Genomic DNA, 5,139 nt, shown 5'->3' with positions numbered 1-5,139 from the left:
ACACTGTAGGTAACCCATTCACATCCTCTTTACTTGGCTGTGTACCCATCCATACCCAACTTCTTATGAGTATTGGCTCCTAGGTTCCCAGCCCTTCCCTTCTTCAGAGAATTTCTCTCAGCTGAAAGGTGCCACGTTGCCAGGGGTTCCTCTGAACCCTCGTGGATGCAGTCCACATCCAGCGATATGCTCACGGGATACATAAATGCTGCCTTTGCATCAAGGTGGAACTAAATCTGGTGTAATTTATTCTCCTCAGCTGTGCTGCCCAGTGGAGTAGTAACCAGGCCCAAGTAGCTATTTAACTTGAAATTAAGTAAAATGTAAAACTCTGTTCTTTAGTTTCCATGTTCCGTATGCTTAGGTTGGACCATGTAAGAGAGTGGTTATTGTATTAGACAGTGAAAACAGAATATTTCTATCACCACAGTTCCATCGGTGAATCCTGCTCCAGCTCCTTATGGGATCAGACTCATGTTATATTCCAGTTGAGTTCACATCCTTGCTTAGCACCTTTGTTCTACTCTGCTTCCTGCACTCTCTTTATTTTGAATATTCCCTCAAAAAACAGCATGCAGTGGAATTCCTGCTTCAGCCTCTTCCTCCATAGAACCCGGCTGAAGCACTGTCCAAGTTCATCAGAACTGTCATTTCCAGTATAATTACAGATCCGCTTCTCCCTCATGACCGCATCCTCCATTGCTATCAGGTGCCAGTCTTAACATATCTGAGTTCCGCCCAAACCTTTGAGACGGAAACAAGATGAGAGTAATAGTGATCAGTCATAGCCCCGAGGCTGTGGAAATTTTGCCAGCACCCTGCCAGGATTTTTTGAGAAGCTAGATTGGAGAGTTTGTATGTTAAATATATTGTATATTGTATAATTTAATAACTGAAAAAAGATATTATCTTTAGATATTGGTCTTTAAATTGTGTAGTTTGCATACTGAACATCTAGTTATATTAAAATATTGAATCTTGCAGTAAATCTTTTACAGTTGCATTATGTGTCAGTGTTGTACAATTGTTGTAATTGTAAACTGCTACTTATACCACCTAATATGTGTCAGTACCAAGCGTTTAACATTTTTCATTTGATGTGTGCTGTGTTGAATATTATAGCAAAATTTCATTCTTGCAAGATGTCATGTTGTATTATAATCTTTTTTGATATTAGCTGTTACATAGAATGCCATATTTATTTATTTTTCAGAATCTGTTTTTATATTACCTATTAAAAAGTTTTCTACACACACACACACACACACACATATATATTTCTTCCTTTTTATGGCCGTACCAGTGGCATATGGAAGTTCAGAGGCCAGGGATTGAATTGCAGCTGCAGCTGTGGCCTGTGTCACAGCATGGCAACACTGGATCTGAGCTGCGTCAGCGATTGACACTGCAGCTTGCACAATTCTGGATCCCTAACCCATTGAGAGAGGCCAGGAATTGAACCCACAGCCTCACAGAGTCTATGGAAGGTCCTTAACCACTGAGCCACAGTGGCAGCTCCTGTCATTTCTTTTTAAGTGATTATTTGTCTTTTGTGTCCAAAGTAATAATTTATGTGTAATTTTTTATAACAAGATGTTCCCATACATATCATATGGTGTTAGCAACTGAGGATACCAGTCTGTGTTCTTGCAACTAGGCTTAATGTGCTTAATATATTCTATCATTAATATTTACATAGTTTGTCTAATATGAATCAACTTTTCTTCCTACCTAAATTCGGTTGATATTTATCTAAACAAAGATGATGGCTCCCAATCCAATTATATAATTCTTTAGATTTGGTAGGAAGGAAATGAAATAAAAGTTTAAATTAACTTTAATTTAAAAATATTCCTTGTATTGAAAGATGGCCTTTTGTGGTGGTCCAAACAGCTTTAGCAGGGATGGATGCCGATAAGGAGAGGACAAAAGGGAGAAAAAAATCACCTATATCCTCTGAAAAGTGAAAAAAAAAAAAGAAGAAAAAAAGGAGTTCCCATTGTGGTGCAGCGAGAAACAAATCTGCCACGTAACCATGAGGTTGTGGGTTTGATTTGTTGCCTCTTTCAGTGGGTTAAGGATCTGGCGTTGCTGTGAGCTGCGGTGTAGTTCACACATGTGGCTCAGATCCGGAGTTGCTGTGGCTGTGGTGTAGGCCAGCAGGTGTAGTAGCTCTGATTCATCCCCTAGCCTGGGAACCTCCATATGCCGCGAGTGCGCCCCTAAAAAGGAAAAGAAGATATTATAATATATCATGATTTTATTATAGTGGACCATTATCATATCAGCGTTTACTTTGGATTAGTTAGCATTTTATTTTTGTCCTACTTCATTTTGGCGAATGCTTCAGTAAAAAAAATTTGCCCCCAGGTCATTTCAGATGAATATATCATAGTTGTGTATGTGTACATGAGCCCGAACCATGGCTTGTTTTATTGCTCTTCTGAGTAAGTGTGGGTCAGAGGGATGTATTCGATCATTGCACATTTAGATTGTTTCTCATATATTTATAGGCAATATTATTATGGATTTTTGGGGTATAGATAGATTGCTTTTTGTCTACATCTCTTTCTTATTTTTCAGGTTCCTCTCTCTGTTTTTCTCATCACCATTTTCTCTAAAATTGTACATATATTCTTAAGTTACATCCTATTAGATCCAATCTGAAATTTATCTGTGATTATGCCTATGATTGAGGCAAACACAGGTTTATTATTTGATTTTTCTCATATTAAATAGCATTGACATCAATTTTGGTGATAATGTGGAAGTAAATTGGTATAAACTATGTCAACTCCAATATGGCAAATGCTTGCTCATGACAGAAACCATGTGCTAACACAGGATGGAACAGAGAAATGGAAGTTCTTTCACCGGATTTATCCTGCTGGGTTTCTCTGACAGGCCTCAACTGGAGCAGGTCCTCTTTGTGGTTCTTTTGACCTTCTACATCTTCACTTTGCTAGCAAACACAACTATCATTGCATTGTCCCAGGTGGACCCACATCTTCACACCCCTATGTACTTTTTCCTCTCCAACCTAAGCTTTGTGGACCTGTGCTATACTACCAGCATTGTCCCCCAGCTCCTGGTTAATCTCAGAGGATCAGACAAATCCATCTCCTTTGGTGGTTGTGTGGTTCAGCTGTACATCTCTTTGGGGTTGGGATGTACAGAATGCATCCTCCTAGGAGTTATGGCACTTGACCGCTATGCAGCTGTTTGCAAGCCCCTTCACTACACAGTAATCATGCACCCCCGTCTCTGTGCCCTGATGGCTTCTGCTTCATGGATCACTGGTTTTGCTGACTCCTTAATACATACAGTGCTCATCTTCCATTTACCACTCTGTGGGAGAAATGAATTAGACCACTTCTTTTGTGAGGTCCCTCCTTTGCTCAAGCTTGCCTGTATAGACACTACTACGAATGAGTCTGAGATCTTCTTTGCCAGTGTCATCATTCTTTTCATACCTGTTACATTAATAATGTTCTCCTATGGTGGGATTGTGAGGGCCTGTCTTAAGAATAAAGTCTTCTGCAGGGCAGAGAAAAGCATTTGGGACCTGTGGATCCCACCTGATAGTGGTCTCCCTGTTCTATGGCTCAGCCCTCTATGCTTATCTTCAGCCCAGCAACAAGGACTCCAAGGATCAGGGCAAGTTCATATCTCTTTTCTACACCATCATTACCCCCATGATCAATCCCCTCATATATACGCTGCGTAACAAGGAAGTGAAGGGAGCAATGAGGAGGGTGCTTTGCAAGGACACTGCCTCCAGATGATGGGGTGAGGAAGATAATTTAATGAAAGGACTTTGATTGTCAGAGCTTTTTGGATGTATATGTGGCCCATATGTTATCCACAGTTTCCCTGGAGCCTCCGAAGGGAATTTCTTTACTTCAATTCTCTTTCAACAGTGAGTGTTCAAAATCTAAGTTCATGGCTTCATTCCAGCATCCAGAGGTGCTGATTCTGTGTTCCATAAACATCTGGTTTATATTTATTATTTTGAGAACTACACAAGTTTTTCTCATTTGCACTCCTATATGGGAGCATTATTCCATTTCTACTTGCAAAAAGACATGTGAGTAAATAACAGGAAGGCACAGCCAAAATAAGAATAAACCACGGAAACACTGTAAGGACTACTACTATTTTCTATCATTTGCTAGAAGGATATCATTTATTCTTGCATATTGTTTTTCCTTTGGCCATGCCTTCATCATGTAGAAGTTCCTGGGCCAGGAATTAAACCGGCTCCACAGTGACAATGTGGGATCCTTAATCCACTGTGCCACAAGAAAACTTCCTATACCTGCATTTATTTATTTATTTTTTTTGCCTTTTCTAGGGTTGCTCCCGCGGCACATGGAGATTCCCAGGCTAGGGAACCGGAGCTGTATGTAGCCGCCAGCCTACGCCAGAGCCATAGCAACGCGGGATCCGAGCCGGGTCTGCAACCTACACCACAGCTCACGGCAACGCTGGATCCTTAACCACTGAGCAAAGCCAGGGATCAAACCCTCAACCTCATGGTTCCTGGTCGGATTCGTTAACCACCGCGCCATGACGGGAACTCCATATACCTGCACTTTGATTGGAGCATAATTACAAAGTACATGGGTTGACTGTAGGAGAGATTTTTCACAGAAGTAGGTGGGGAAACTATGGGAAAAATAATTTTAATCTCAAAGAAAAGTCGTTGCATTAATCCTGATAAAGCCATTCAGTTATTAGGCACAACAGTGATATCACCAGTGTGGTAGCCATATCATGTGGCATCATTTCAGAGAAGGCTATGCATAGGAAGCACTGGGGAAAAGGTGTGCTGCCCTGCTGCCAGTGCCAATAGTAGCCCTCATCTGGTAATAACACCAGGGGGTGCTTGTGTATAAGTGTGTACATTGCAGGAAAAAGCCTACTATGAGCTATGGAGATTGAGTAATTTAAATTAGTGAGTTACCTAATTCCTTTTTATAAGCTCTTTTGAGGATATCATCTTATCTGAGTACTAAATGGCCCATGCCCTGTTTCATAGTATACACGTTTCACCTACAGTGATGTAGCAAACGTTTCAAAGAGTAAGATATGTTTAGATTACTAGCTTCATACCATTTCATAAGCTCTTTAATTCAG

The 5,139-nt window shown here is 40.6% G+C and overlaps 1 pseudogene; it reads left to right on the top strand.

Moving 5' to 3' along the window:
- The first annotated feature begins 2,845 nt into the window (after window positions 1–2,845).
- LOC125136179 (putative olfactory receptor 2B8) lies at window positions 2,846–3,785 on the top strand (annotated as a pseudogene).
- The last annotated feature ends 1,354 nt before the right edge of the window (window positions 3,786–5,139 follow it).

The sequence above is a fragment of the Phacochoerus africanus genome, chromosome 9, assembly GCF_016906955.1.
Source record: "Phacochoerus africanus isolate WHEZ1 chromosome 9, ROS_Pafr_v1, whole genome shotgun sequence".
Lineage (NCBI taxonomy): Eukaryota > Metazoa > Chordata > Mammalia > Artiodactyla > Suidae > Phacochoerus > Phacochoerus africanus.
The sequence above is the reverse complement of the archived record's forward strand: the minus strand, read 5'-3'. Positions and strand labels throughout refer to the sequence as shown.